Source organism: Schistocerca nitens, chromosome 8 (genome assembly GCF_023898315.1).
Source record: "Schistocerca nitens isolate TAMUIC-IGC-003100 chromosome 8, iqSchNite1.1, whole genome shotgun sequence".
Lineage (NCBI taxonomy): Eukaryota > Metazoa > Arthropoda > Insecta > Orthoptera > Acrididae > Schistocerca > Schistocerca nitens.
Window position 1 is genome coordinate 4,501,119 of NC_064621.1, and position 16,056 is coordinate 4,517,174.

Below are 16,056 nucleotides of genomic sequence, written 5' to 3' on the forward strand. Positions count from 1 at the left end.
CGACTTAAGTACAGGAAAACTGAGTCTTCCTACTGTCTATGTTTTGAGCGTTTCCTGTGTCACCAGTTTTACATTCTGATGCACCTCTGCAGGTTTTCTGTATCCATTGGACCTTCCAATTGACGATGAAACACAGAAATTGCATCGGAATTAAATATAAGAGACACAATGCCGACTTAAGTACAGGAAGACTGAGTCTTCCTACTGTCTATGTTTTGAGCGTTTCCTGTGACACTAGTTTTACATTCTGATGCACCTCTGCAGGTTTTCTGTATCCATTGGACCTTCCCATTGACGATGAAACACAGAAATTGCATCGGAATTAAATATAAGAGACACAATGCCGACTTAAGTACAGGAAGACTGAGTCTTCCTACTGTCTATGTTTTGAGCGTTTCCTGTGACACTAGTTTTACATTCTGATGCACCTCTTCAGGTTTACTGTATCCCTTGGACATTCCCATTCACGATGAAACACAGAAATTTCATCGGAAATAAATATAAGAGACACAATGCCGACTTAAGTACAGGAAGACTAAGTCTTCATACTGTCTATGTTTTGAGCGTTTCCTGTGTCATCAGCTTTACTTTCCGATGCACCTCTGCAGGTTTACTATATCCCTTGGACCTTCCCATTCACGATGAAACACAGAAATTTCATCGGAAATAAATATAAGAGACACAATGCCGACTTAAGTACAGGAAGACTGAGTCTTCCTACTGTCTATGATTTGAGCTTTTCCTGTGTCACCAGCTTTACATTCCGATGCACCTCTGCAGGTTTCCTGTATCCCTTGGACCTTCCCATTGACGATGAAACACAGAAATTGTATCGAAACTAAATATAAGAGACACAATGCCGACTTAAGTACAAGAAAACAGTCTTCGTACGGTCAATGTTTAGAGCGTTTCTTGTGTCACCAGTTTTACATTCCGATGCAACTCTGCCGGTTTACTGTATCCCTTGGACATTCCCATTGTCGATGAAACACCGTAATCGCATCGGAATTAAATATAAGAGACACAATGCCGACTTAGGTACAGGAAGACTGAGTCTTCCTACTGTCAATGTTTTGAGCGTTTCCTGTGTCACCAGTATTACATTCCGATTCGCCTCTGCAGGTTTACTGTATCGATTGGACCTTCCCATTGACGATGAAAAACATAAATTGCATCGGAATTAAATATAAGAGACACAATGCCGACTTAGGTACAGGAAGACTAAGTCTTCCTACTGTCTATGTCTTGAGCGTTTCCTGTGTCACCAGTTTTACATTCTGATGCTCCTCTGGTCTTCTGTATCCATTGGACCTTCCCATTGACGATGAAACACAGAAATTGCATCGGAATTAAATATAAGAGACACAATGCCGACTTAAGTACAGGAAAACTGAGTCTTCCTACTGTCTATGTTTTGAGCGTTTCCTGTGTCACCAGTTTTACATTCTGATGCACCTCTGCAGGTTTTCTGTATCCATTGGACCTTCCAATTGACGATGAAACACAGAAATTGCATCGGAATTAAATATAAGAGACACAATGCCGACTTAAGTACAGGAAGACTGAGTCTTCCTACTGTCTATGTTTTGAGCGTTTCCTGTGACACTAGTTTTACATTCCGATGCACCTCTTCAGGTTTACTGTATCCCTTGGACCTCCCCATCGACGATGAAACACAGAAATTGCTTCGGAATTAAATATAAGAGACACAATGCCGACTTAAGTACAGGAAGACTGAGTCTTCCTACTCTCTATGTTTTGAGCGTTTCCTGTGTCACCAGTTTTACATTCTGATGCACATCTGCAGGCTTACTGTATCCCTTGGACCTTCCCATTGACGATGAAACACAGAAATTGCATCGGAATTAAATATAAGAGACACAATGCCGACTTAAGGACAGGAAGACTGAGTCTTCCTACTGTCTATAATTTGAGCGTTTCCTGTGTCACCAGTTTTACATTCCGATGCACCTCTACAGGTTTGCTGTATCCGTTGGACCTTCACAGTGACGATGAAACACCGAAATTGCACCGGAATTAAATATAAGAGCACAATGCCGACTTAAGTACAAGAAAACAGTCTTCTTACAGTCAATGTTATGAGCGTTTCCTGTGTCACCAGTTTTACATTCCGATGCACCTCTGCAGGTTTACTGTATCCCTTGGACCTTCCCATTGTCGATGAAACACCGTAATCGCATCGGAATTAAATATAAGAGACACAATGCTGACTTAAGTACAGGAAGAATGAGTCTTCCTACTGTCTATAATTTATGCGTTTTACTGTATCACCAGTTTTACAATTCCGATGCACATCTACAGGTTTTCTGTATCCCTTGGACCTTCACAGTGACGATGAAACACAGAAATTGCATCGGAATTAAAGATAAGAGACACAATGCCGACTTTAGTACAAGAAAACAGTCTTCTTACAGTCAATGTTTTGAGCGTTTCCTGTGTCACCAGTTTTACATTCCGATGCACCTCTGCAGGTTTACTGTATCCCTTGGACCTTCCCTTTGGCGATGAAACACACAAATTGCATCGAATTTAAATATAAGGGACACAATGCCGACTTAGGTACAGGAAGACTGAGTCTTCCTACTGTCAATGTTTTGAGCGTTTCCTGTGTCACCAGTTTTACATTCCGATTCGCCTCTGCAGGTTTACTGTATCGATTGGACCTTCCCATTGACGATGAAAAACATAAATTGCATCGGAATTAAATATAAGAGACACAATGCCGACTTAGGTACAGGAAGACTAAGTCTTCCTACTGTCTATGTCTTGAGCGTTTCCTGTGTCACCAGTTTTACATTCTGATGCTCCTCTGGTCTTCTGTATCCATTGGACCTTCCCATTGACGATGAAACACAGAAATTGCATCGGAATGAAATATAAGAGACACAATGCCGACTTAAGTACAGGAAGACTGAGTCTTCCTACTGTCTATGTTTTGAGCGTTTCCTGTGTCACCAGTTTTACATTCTGATGCTCCTCTGGTCTTCTGTATCCATTGGACCTTCCCATTGACGATGAACCACAGAAATTGCATCGGAATTAAATATAAGAGACACAATGCCGACTTACGTACAGGAAAACTGAGTCTTCCTACTGTCTATGTTTTGAGCGTTTCCTGTGTCACCAGTTTTACATTCTGATGCACCTCTGCAGGTTTTCTGTATCTATTGGACCTTCCAATTGACGATGAAACACAGAAATTGCATCGGAATTAAATATAAGAGACACAATGCCGACTTAAGTACAGGAAGACTGAGTCTTCCTACTGTCTATGTTTTGAGCGTTTCCTGTGTCATCAGTTTTACTTTCCGATGCACCTCTGCAGGATTACTATATCCTTTGGACCTTCCCATTCACGACGAAACACAGAAATTTCATCGGAAAGACTGAGTCTTCCTACTGTCTATAATTTGAGCGTTTCCTGTGTCACCAGTTTTACATTCCGATGCACCTCTACAGGTTTACTGTATCCGTTGGACCTTCACAGTGACGATGAAACACAGAAATTGCATCGGAATTAAATATAAGAGGCACAGTGCCGACTTAAGTACAGGAAGACTAAGTCTTCCTACTGTCTATGTTTTGAGCGTTTCCTGTGTCATCGGTTTTCCTTTCCGATGCACCTCTGCAGGTTTACTATATCCCTTGGACCTTCCCATTCACGATGAAACACAGAAATTTCATCGGAAATAAATATAAGAGACACAATGCCGACTTAAGTATAGGAAGACTGAGTCATCCTGCTGTCTATGTCTTGAGCGTTTCCTGTGTCACCAGTTTTACATTCTGATGCTCCTCTGGTCTTCTGTATCCATTGGACCTTCCCATTGACGATGAAACACAGAAATTGCATCGGAATTAAATATAAGAGACACAATGCCGACTTAAGTACATGAAAACTGAGTCTTCCTACTGTCTATGTTTTGAGCGTTTCCTGTGTCACCAGTTTTACATTCTGATGCACCTCTGCAGGTTTTCTGTATCCATTGGACCTTCCAATTGACGATGAAACACAGAAATTGCATCGGAATTAAATATAAGAGACACAATGCCGACTTAAGTACAGGAAGACTGAGTCTTCCTACTGTCTATGTTTTGAGCGTTTCCTGTGACACTAGTGTTACATTCTGATGCACCTCTGCAGGTTTTCTGTATCCATTGGACCTTCCCATTGACGATGAAACACAGAAATTGCATCGGAATTAAATATAAGAGACACAATGCCGACTTAAGTACAGGAAGACTGAGTCTTCCTACTGTCTATGTTTTGAGCGTTTCCTGTGACACTAGTTTTACATTCTGATGCACCTCTTCAGGTTTACTGTATCCCTTGGACATTCCCATTCACGATGAAACACAGAAATTTCATCGGAAATAAATATAAGAGGCACAATGCCGACTTAAGTACAGGAAGACTAAGTCTTCATACTGTCTATGTTTTGAGCGTTTCCTGTGTCATCAGCTTTACTTTCCGATGCACCTCTGCAGGTTTACTATATCCGTTGGACCTTCCCATTCACGATGAAACACAGAAATTTCATCGGAAATAAATATAAGAGACACAATGCCGACTTAAGTACAGGAAGACTGAGTCTTCCTACTGTCTATGATTTGAGCTTTTCCTGTGTCACCAGTTTTACATTCCGATGCACCTCTGTAGGTTTCCTGTATCCCTTGGACCTTCCCATAGACGATGAAACACAGAAATTGTATCGAAACTAAATATAAGAGCACAATGCCGACTTAAGTACAAGAAAACAGTCTTCTTACAGTCAATGATATGAGCGTTTCCTGTGTCACCAGTTTTGCATTCCGATGCAACTCTGCCTGTTTACTGTATCCCTTGGACCTTCCCATTGTCGATGAAACACCGTAATCGCATCGGAATTAAATATAAGAGACACAATGCCGACTTAAGTACAGAAAGACTGAGTCTTCCTACTGTCTATAATTTATGCGTTTTACTGTATCACCAGTTTTACATTCCGATCCACATCTACAGGTTTTCTGTATCCCTTGGACCTTCACAGTGACGATGAAACACAGAAATTGCATCGGAATTAAAGATAAGAGACACAATGCCGACTTAAGTAAAAGAAAACAGTCTTCTTACAGTCAATGTTTTGAGCGTTTCCTGTGTCAGCAGTTTTACATTCCGATGCACCTCTGCAGGTTTACTGTATCCCTTGGACCTTCCCTTTGGCGATGAAACACACAAATTGCATCGAATTTAAATATAAGAGACACAATGCCGACTTAGGTACAGGAAGACTGAGTCTTCCTACTGTCAATGTTTTGAGCGTTTCCTGTGTCACCAGTTTTACATTCCGATTCGCCTCTGCAGGTTTACTGTATCGATTGGACCTTCCCATTGACGATGAAAAACATAAATTGCATCGGAATTAAATATAAGAGACACAATGCCGACTTAGGTACAGGAAGACTAAGTCTTCCTACTGTCTATGTCTTGAGCGTTTCCTGTGTCACCAGTTTTACATTCTGATGCTCCTCTGGTCTTCTGTATCCATTGGACCTTCCCATTGACGATGAAACACAGAAATTGCATCGGAATTAAATATAAGAGACACAATGCCGACTTAAGTACAGGAAAACTGAGTCTTCCTACTGTCTATGTTTTGAGCGTTTCCTGTGTCACCAGTTTTACATTCTGATGCACCTCTGCAGGTTTTCTGTATCCATTGGACCTTCCAATTGACGATGAAACACAGAAATTGCAGCGGAATTAAATATAAGAGACACAATGCCGACTTAAGTACAGGAAGACTGAGTCTTCCTACTGTCTATGTTTTGAGCGTTTCCTGTGACACTAGTTTTACATTCCGATGCACCTCTTCAGGTTTACTGTATCCCTTGGACCTCCCCATTGACGATGAAACACAGAAATTGCTTCGGAATTAAATATAAGAGACACAATGCCGACTTAAGTACAGGAAGACTGAGTCTTCCTACTCTCTATGTTTTGAGCGTTTCCTGTGTCACCAGTTTTACATTCTGATGCACATCTGCAGGCTTACTGTATCCCTTGGACCTTCCCATTGACGATGAAACACAGAAATTGCATCGGAATTAAATATAAGAGACACAATGCCGACTTAAGTACAGGAAGACTGAGTCTTCCTACTGTCTATAATTTGAGCGTTTCCTGTGTCACCAGTTTTACATTCCGATGCACCTCTACAGGTTTGCTGTATCCGTTGGACCTTCACAGTGACGATGAAACACAGAAATTGCACCGGAATTAAATATAAGAGACACAATGCCGACTTAAGTACAAGAAAACAGTCTTCTTACAGTCAATGTTATGAGCGTTTCCTGTGTCACCAGTTTTACATTCCGATGCACCTCTGCAGGTTTACTGTATCCCTTGGACCTTCCCTTTGGCGATGAAACACACAAATTGCATCGAATTTAAATATAAGAGACACAATGCCGACTTAGGTACAGGAAGACTGAGTCTTCCTACTGTCAATGTTTTTAGCGTTTCCTGTGTCACCAGTTTTACATTCCGATTCGCCTATGCAGGTTTGCTGTATCGATTGGTCCTTCCCACTGACGACGAAAAACAGAAATTGCATCGGAATTAAATATAAGAGACACAATGCCGACTTAAGTACAGGAAGACCAAGTCTTCCTACTGTCTATGTTTTGAGCGTTTCCTGTGTCATCAGTTTTACTTTCCGAAGCACCTCTGCAGGTTTACTATATATCTTGGACCGTCCCATTCACGATGAAACACAGAAATTTCATCGGAAATAAATATAAGAGACACAAAGCCGATTTAAGTACAGGAAGACTGAGTCTTCCTACTGTCTATGATTTGAGCTTTTCCTGTGACACCAGTTTTACATTCCGATGCACCTCTGCAGGTTTACTGTATCCCTTGGACCTTCCCATTGACGATGAAACACAGAAATTGCATCGGAATTAAATATAAGAGACACAATGACGACTTAAGTACAGGAAGACTGAGTCTTCCTTCTGTGTATGTTTTGAGCGTTTCCTGTGTCACTAGTTTTACATTCCGATGCACCTCTGCAGGATTACTGTTTCCCTTGGACCTTCCCATTGACGATGAAACACAGAAATTGCATCGGAATGAAATATAAGAGACACAATGCCGACTTAAGTACAGGAAGACTGAGTCTTCCTACAGTCTATGTTTTGAGCGTTTCCTGTGTCACCAGTTTTACATTCCGATGCACCTCTGCAGGTTTACTGTATCCCTTGGACCTTCCCATTGACGATGAAACACAGAAATTGCATCGGAATTAAATATAAGAGACACAATGCCGACTTAAGTACAGGAAAACTGAGTCTTCCTACTGTCTATGTTTTGAGCGTTTCCTGTGTCACCAGTTTTACATTCTGATGCACCTCTGCAGGTTTTCTGTATCCATTGGACCTTCCAATTGACGATGAAACACAGAAATTGCATCGGAATTAAATATAAGAGACACAATGCCGACTTAAGTACAGGAAGACTGAGTCTTCCTACTGTCTATGTTTTGAGCGTTTCCTGTGTCATCAGTTTTACTTTCCGATGCACCTCTGCAGGATTACTATATCCTTTGGACCTTCCCATTCACGACGAAACACAGAAATTTCATCGGAAATAAATACAAGAGACACAATGTAGACTTAAGTACAGGAAGACTGAGTCTTCCTACTGTCTATAATTTGAGCGTTTCCTGTGTCACCAGTTTTACATTCCGATGCACCTCTACAGGTTTACTGTATCCGTTGGACCTTCACAGTGACGATGAAACACAGAAATTGCATCGGAATTAAATATAAGAGGCACAGTGCCGACTTAAGTACAGGAAGACTAAGTCTTCCTACTGTCTATGTTTTGAGCGTTTCCTGCGTCATCGGTTTTCCATTCCGATGCACCTCTGCAGGTTTACTATATCCCTTGGACCTTCCCATTCACGATGAAACACAGAAATTTCATCGGAAATAAATATAAGAGACACAATGCCGACTTAAGTACAGGAAAACTGAGTCTTCCTACTGTCTATGTTTTGAGCGTTTCCTGTGTCACCAGTTTTACATTCTGATGCACCTCTGCAGGTTTTCTGTATCCATTGGACCTTCCAATTGACGATGAAACACAGAAATTGCATCGGAATTAAATATAAGAGACACAATGCCGACTTAAGTACAGGAAGACTGAGTCTTCCTACTGTCTATGTTTTGAGCGTTTCCTGTGACACTAGTTTTACATTCTGATGCACCTCTGCAGGTTTTCTGTATCCATTGGACCTTCCCATTGACGATGAATCACAGAAATTGCATCGGAATTAAATATAAGAGGCACAATGCCGACTTAAGTACAGGAAGACTGAGTCTTCCTACTGTCTATGTTTTGAGCGTTTCCTGTGACACTAGTTTTACATTCTGATGCACCTCTTCAGGTTTACTGTATCCCTTGGACATTCCCATTCACGATGAAACACAGAAATTTCATCGGAAATAAATATAAGAGACACAATGCCGACTTAAGTACAGGAAGACTAAGTCTTCATACTGTCTATGTTTTGAGCGTTTCCTGTGTCATCAGCTTTACTTTCCGATGCACCTCTGCAGGTTTACTATATCCCTTGGACCTTCCCATTCACGATGAAACACAGAAATTTCATCGGAAATAAATATAAGAGACACAATGCCGACTTAAGTACAGGAAGACTGAGTCTTCCTACTGTCTATGATTTGAGCTTTTCCTGTGTCACCAGTTTTACATTCCGATGCACCTCTGCAGGTTTCCTGTATCCCTTGGACCTTCCCATTGACGATGAAACACAGAAATTGTATCGAAACTAAATATAAGAGACACAATGCCGACTTAAGTACAAGAAAACAGTCTTCGTACGGTCAATGGTTAGAGCGTTTCTTGTGTCACCAGTTTTACATTCCGATGCAACTCTGCCGGTTTACTGTATCCCTTGGACCTTCCCATTGTCGATGAAACACCGTATTCGCATCGGAATTAAATATAAGAGACACAATGCCGACTTAAGTACAGGAAGACTGAGTCTTCCTACTGTCTATAATTTATGCGTTTTACTGTATAACCAGTTTGACATTCCGATGCACATCTACAGGTTTTCTGTATCCCTTTGACCTTCACAGTGACGATGAAACACAGAAATTGCATCGGAATTAAAGATAAGAGACACAATGCCGACTTAAGTACAAGAAAACAGTCTTCTTACAGTCAATGTTTTGAGCGTTTCATGTGTCACCAGTTTTACATTCCGATGCACCTCTGCAGGTTTACTGTATCCCTTGGACCTTCCCTTTGGCGATGAAACACACAAATTGCATCGAATTTAAATATAAGAGACACAATGCCGACTTAGGTACAGGAAGACTGAGTCTTCCTACTGTCAATGTTTTGAGCGTTTCCTGTGTCACCAGTTTTACATTCTGATGCTCCTCTGGTCTTCTGTATCCATTGGACCTTCCCATTGACGATGAAACACAGAAATTGCATCGGAATTAAATATAAGAGACACAATGCCGACTTAAGTACAGGAAGACTAAGTCTTCCTACTGTCTATGTCTTGAGCGTTTCCTGTGTCATCAGTTTTCCTTTCCGATGCACCTCTGCAGGTTTACTATATCCCTTGGACCTTCCCATTCACGATGAAAAACAGATATTGCATCGGAATTAAATATAAGAGACACAATGCCGACTTAAGTACAGGAAGACTAAGTCTTCCTACTGTCTATGTCTTGAGCGTTTCCTGTGTCACCAGTTTTACATTCTGATGCTCCTCTGGTCTTCTGTATCCATTGGACCTTCCCATTGACGATGGAACACAGAAATTGCATCGGAATTAAATATAAGAGACACAATGCCGACATAAGTACAGGAAGACTAAGTCTTCCTACTGTCTACGTTTTGAGCGTTTCCTGTGTCATCAGTTTTCCTTTCCGATGCACATCTGCAGGTTTACTATATCCCTTGGACCTTCCCATTCACGATGAAACACAGAAATTTCATCGGAAATAAATATAAGAGACACAATGCCGACTTAAGTACAGGAAGACTAAGTCTTCATACTGTCTATGTTTTGAGCGTTTCCTGTGTCATCAGCTTTACTTTCCGATGCACCTCTGCAGGTTTACTATATCCCTTGGACCTTCCCATTCACGATGAAACACAGAAATTTCATCGGAAATAAATATCAGAGACTCAATGCCGACTTAAGTATAGGAAGACTGAGTCTTCCTACTGTCTATGATTTGAGCGTTTTCTGTGTCACCAGATTTACATTCCGATGCACCTCTGCAGGTTTACTGTATCCCGTGGAGCTTCCCATTGACGATGAAACACAGAAATTGCATCGGAATTAAATATAAGACACACAATGCCGACTTAAGTACAGGAAGACTGAGTCTTCCTACTGTCTATGATTTGAGCTTTTCCTGTGTCACCAGTTTTACATTCCGATGCACCTCTGCAGGTTTCCTGTATCCCTTGCACCTTCCCATTGACGATGAAACACAGAAATTGTATCGAAATTAAATATAAGAGACACAATGCCGACCTAAGTACAAGAAAACAGTCTTCGTACGGTAGATGTTTTGAGCGTTTCCTGTGTCACCAGTTTTACATTCCGATGCACCTCTGAGGGTTTACTAAATTCCTTGGACGTTCCCATTGACGATGAAAAACAGAATTGCATCGGAATTAAATTTAAGAGACACAATGCCGACTTAAGTACGGGATGACTAAGTCTTCCTACTGTCTATGTTTTGAGCGTTTCCTGTGTCATCAGTTTTACTTTCCGATGCACCTCTGCCGGTTTACTATATCCCTTGGACCTTCCCATTCACGATGAAACACAGAAATTTCATCGGAATTAAATATAAGAGACACAATGCCGACTTAAGTATAAGAAGACTGAGTCTTCCTACTGTCTATGTTTTTAACGTTTCCTGTGTCACTAGTTTTACATTCCGATGCACCTCTGCAGGTTTACTATATCCCTTGGACCTTCCCATTGACGATGAAACACAGAAATTGCATCGGAATTAAATATAAGAGACACAATGACGACTTAAGTACAGGAAGACTGAGTCTTCCTACTGTCTATGATTTGAGCGTTTTCTGTGTCACCAGATTTACATTCCGATGCACCTCTGCAGGTTTACTGTATCCCGTGGAGCTTCCCATTGACGATGAAACACAGAAATTGCATCGGAATTAAATATAAGACACACAATGCCGACTTAAGTACAGGAAGACTGAGTCTTCCTACTGTCTATGATTTGAGCTTTTCCTGTGTCACCAGTTTTACATTCCGATGCACCTCTGCAGGTTTCCTGTATCCCTTGCACCTTCCCATTGACGATGAAACACAGAAATTGTATCGAAATTAAATATAAGAGACACAATGCCGACCTAAGTACAAGAAAACAGTCTTCGTACGGTAGATGTTTTGAGCGTTTCCTGTGTCACCAGTTTTACATTCCGATGCACCTCTGAGGGTTTACTAAATTCCTTGGACGTTCCCATTGACGATGAAAAACAGAATTGCATCGGAATTAAATTTAAGAGACACAATGCCGACTTAAGTATAAGAAGACTGAGTCTTCCTACTGTCTATGTTTTTAACGTTTCCTGTGTCACTAGTTTTACATTCCGATGCACCTCTGCAGGTTTACTCTATCGCTTGGATCTTCCCTTTGGCGATGAAACACACAAATTGCATCGAATTTAAATATAAGAGACACAATGCCGACTTAGGTACAGGAAGACTGAGTCTTCCTACTCTCAATGTTTTGAGGGTTTCCTGTGTCACCAGTTTTACATTCCGATTCGCCTCTGCAGGTTTACTGTATCCATTGGTCCTTCCCATTGACGATGAAAAACAGAAATTGCATCGGAATTAAATATAAGAGACACAATGCCGACTTAAGTACAGGAAGACTGAGTCTTCCTACTGTCTATGTTTTGAGCGGTTCCTGTGTCACTAGTTTTACATTCCGATGCACCTCTGCAGGTTTACTGTTTCCCTTGGACCTTCCCATTGACGATGAAACACAGAAATTGCATCGGAATGAAATATAAGAGACACAATGCCGACTTAAGTACAGGAAGAATGAGTCTTCCTACTGTCTATGTGTTGAGCGTTTCCTGTGTCACCAGTTTTAAATTCTGATACACCTCTGCAGGTTTACTGTATCCCTTGGACCTTCCCATTGACGATGAAAAGCAAAAATTGCATCGGAATTAAATATAAGAGACACAATGCCGATTTAAGTACAGGAAGACTGAGTCTTCCTACTGTCTATGTTTTGAGCGTTTCCTGTGTCATCAGTTTTACTTTCCGATGCACCTCTGCAGGATTACTTTATCCTTTGGACCTTCCCATTCACGATGAAACACAGAAATTTCATCGGAAATAAATATAAGAGACACAATGCCGACTTAAGTACAGGAAGACTGAGTCTTCCTACTGTCTATAATTTGAGCGTTTCCTGTGTCACCAGTTTTACATTCCGATGCACCTCTACAGGTTTAGTGTATCCGTTGGACCTTCACAGTGACGATGAAACACAGAAATTGCATCGGAATTAAATATAAGAGACACAATGCCGACTTAAGTACAGGAAGACTAAGTCTTCCTACCGTCTATGTTTTGAGCGTATCCTGTGTCATCAGTTTTCCTTTCCGATGCACCTCTGCGGGTTTACTATATCCCTTGGACCTTCCCATTGACGATGAAACATAGAAATTGTATCGAAATTAAATATAAGAGACACAATGCCGACTTAAGCACAAAAAAACAGTCTTCGTACGGTCAATGTTTTGAGCGTTTCCTGTGTCACCAGTTTTACATTCCGATGCACCTCTGCCGGTTTATTGTATCCCTTGGACCTTCCCATTGTCGATGAAACACCGAAATCGCATCGGAATTAAATATAAGAGACACAATGCCGACTTAAGTACAGGAAGACTGAGTCTTCCTACTGTCTATGATTTGAGCTTTTCCTGTGTCACCAGTTTTACATTCCGATGCACCTCTGCATGTTTACTGTATCCCGTGGAGCTTCCCATTGACGATGAAACACAGAAATTGCATCGGAATTAAATATAAGACACACAATGCCGACATAAGTACAGGAAGACTGAGTCTTCCTACTGTCTATGATTTGAGCTTTTCCTGTGTCACCAGTTTTACATTCCGATGCACCTCTGCAGGTTTCCTGTATCCCTTGGACCTTCCCATTGACGATGAAACACAGAAATTGTATCGAAATTAAATATAAGAGACACAATGCCGACTTAAGTACAAGAAAACAGTCTTCGTACGGTCGATGTTTTGAGCGTTTCCTGTGTCACCAGTTTTACATTCCGATGCACCTCTGGCGGTTTATTGTATCCCTTGGACCTTCCCATTGTCGATGAAACACCGAAATCGCATCGTAATTAAATATAAGAGACACAATGCCGACTTATGTACAGAAAGACTGAGTCTTCCTTCTGTCTATGCTTTGAGCGTTTCCTGTGTCATCAGTTTTACATTCCGATGCACCTCTGAGGGTTTACTAAATTCCTTGGACGTTCCCATTGACGATGAAAAACAGAATTGCATCGGAATTAAATTTAAGAGACACAATGCCGACTTAAGTACGGGATGACTAAGTCTTCCTACTGTCTATGTTTTGAGCGATTCCTGTGTCATCAGTTTTACTTTCCGATGCACCTCTGCCGGTTTACTATATCCCTTGGACCTTCCCATTCACGATGAAACACAGAAATTTCATCGGAATTAAATATAAGAGACACAATGCCGATTTAAGTATAAGAAGACTGAGTCTTCCTACTGTCTATGTTTTTAACGTTTCCTGTGTCACTAGTTTTACATTCCGATGCACCTCTGCAGGTTTACCGTATCCCTTGGACCTTCCCATTGACGATGAAACACAGAAATTGCATCGGAATTAAATATAAGAGACACAATGACGACTTAAGTACAGGAAGACTGAGTCTTCCTACTGTCTATAATTTGAGCGTTTCCTGTATCACCAGTTTTACATTCCGATGCACATCTACAGGTTTTCTGTATCCCTTGGACCTTCACAGTAACGATGAAACACAGAAATTGCATCGGAATTAAATATAAGAGACACAATGCCGACTTATGTACATGAAAACAGTCTTCTTACAGTCAATGTTTTGAGCGTTTCCTGTGTCACCAGTTTTACATTCCGATGCACCTCTGCAGGTTTACTCTATCGCTTGGATCTTCCCTTTGGCGATGAAACACACAAATTGCATCGAATTTAAATATAAGAGACACAATGCCGACTTAGGTACAGGAAGACTGAGTCTTCCTACTGTCAATGTTTTGAGCGTTTCGTGTGTCACCAGTTTCACATTCCGATTCGCCTCTGCCGGTTTACTGTATCCATTGGTCCTTCCCATTGACGATGAAAAACAGAAATTGCATCGGAATTAAATATAAGAGACACAATGCCGACTTAAAGACAGGAAGACTGAGTCTTCCTACTGTCTATGTTTTGAGCGGTTCCTGTGTCACTAGTTTTACATTCCGATGCACCTCTGCAGGTTTACTGTTTCCCTTGGACCTTCCCATTGACGATGAAACACAAAAATTGCATCGGAATGAAATATAAGAGACACAATGCCGACTTAAGTACAGGAAGACTGAGTCTTCCTACTGTCTATAATTTGAGCGTTTCCTGTGTCACCAGTTTTACATTCCGATGCACCTCTACAGGTTTAGTGTATCCGTTGGACCTTCACAGCGACGATGAAACACAGAAATTGCATCGGAATTAAATATAAGAGACACAATGCCGACTTAAGTACAGGAAGACTAAGTCTTCCTACCGTCTATGTTTTGAGCGTATCCTGTGTCATCAGTTTTCCTTTCCGATGCACCTCTGCAGGTTTACTATATCCCTTGGACCTTCCCATTGACGATGAAACACAGAAATTGTATCGAAATTAAATATAAGAGACACAATGCCGACTTAAGCACAAAAAAACAGTCTTCGTACGGTCAATGCTTTGAGCGTTTCCTGTGTCACCAGTTTTACATTAAGATGCACCTCTGCCGGTTTATTGTATCCCTTGGACCTTCCCATTGTCGATGAAACACCGAAATCGCATCGGAATTAAATATAAGAGACACAATGCCGACTTATGTACAGAAAGACTGAGTCTTCCTTCTGTCTATGTTTTGAGCGTTTCCTGTGTCATCAGTTTTACATTCCGATGCACCTCTGAGGGTTTACTGTATTCCTTGGACGTTCCCATTGACGATGAAAAACAGAAATTGCATCGGAATTAAATTTAAGAGACACAATGCCGACTTAAGTACAGGAAGACTAAGTCTTCCTACTGTCTATGTTTTGAGCGTTTCCTGTGTCACAGTTTTATTTTCCGATGCACCTCTGCAGGTTAACTATATCCCGTGGACCTTCCCATTCACGATGAAACACAGAAATTGCATAGGAATTAAATATAAGAGACACAATGCCGACTTAAGTACAGGAAGACTGAGTCTTCCTACTGGCTATGGTTTGAGCATTTCCTGTGTCACCAGTTTTACACTCCGATGCACCTCTGCAGGTTTACTGTATCCCTTGGACCTTCCCATTCACGATGAAACACAGAAATTGAATCGGAATTAAATATAAGAGACACAATGCCGACTGAAGTATAAGAAGACTGAGTCTTCCTACTGTCTTTGTTTTTAACGTTTCCTGTGTCACTAGTTTTACATTCCGATGCACCTCTGCAGGTTTACTGTTTCCCTTGGACCTTCCCATTGACGATGAAACACAGAAATTGCATCGGAATTAAATATAAGAAGCACAATGACGACTTAAGTACAGGAAGACTGAGTCTTCCTACTGTCTATGTTTTGAGCGTTTCCTGTGTCATCAGTTTTACTTTCCGATGCACCTCTGCAGGTTTACTATATCCCTTGGACCTTTCCATTCACGATGAAACACAGAAATTTCATCGGA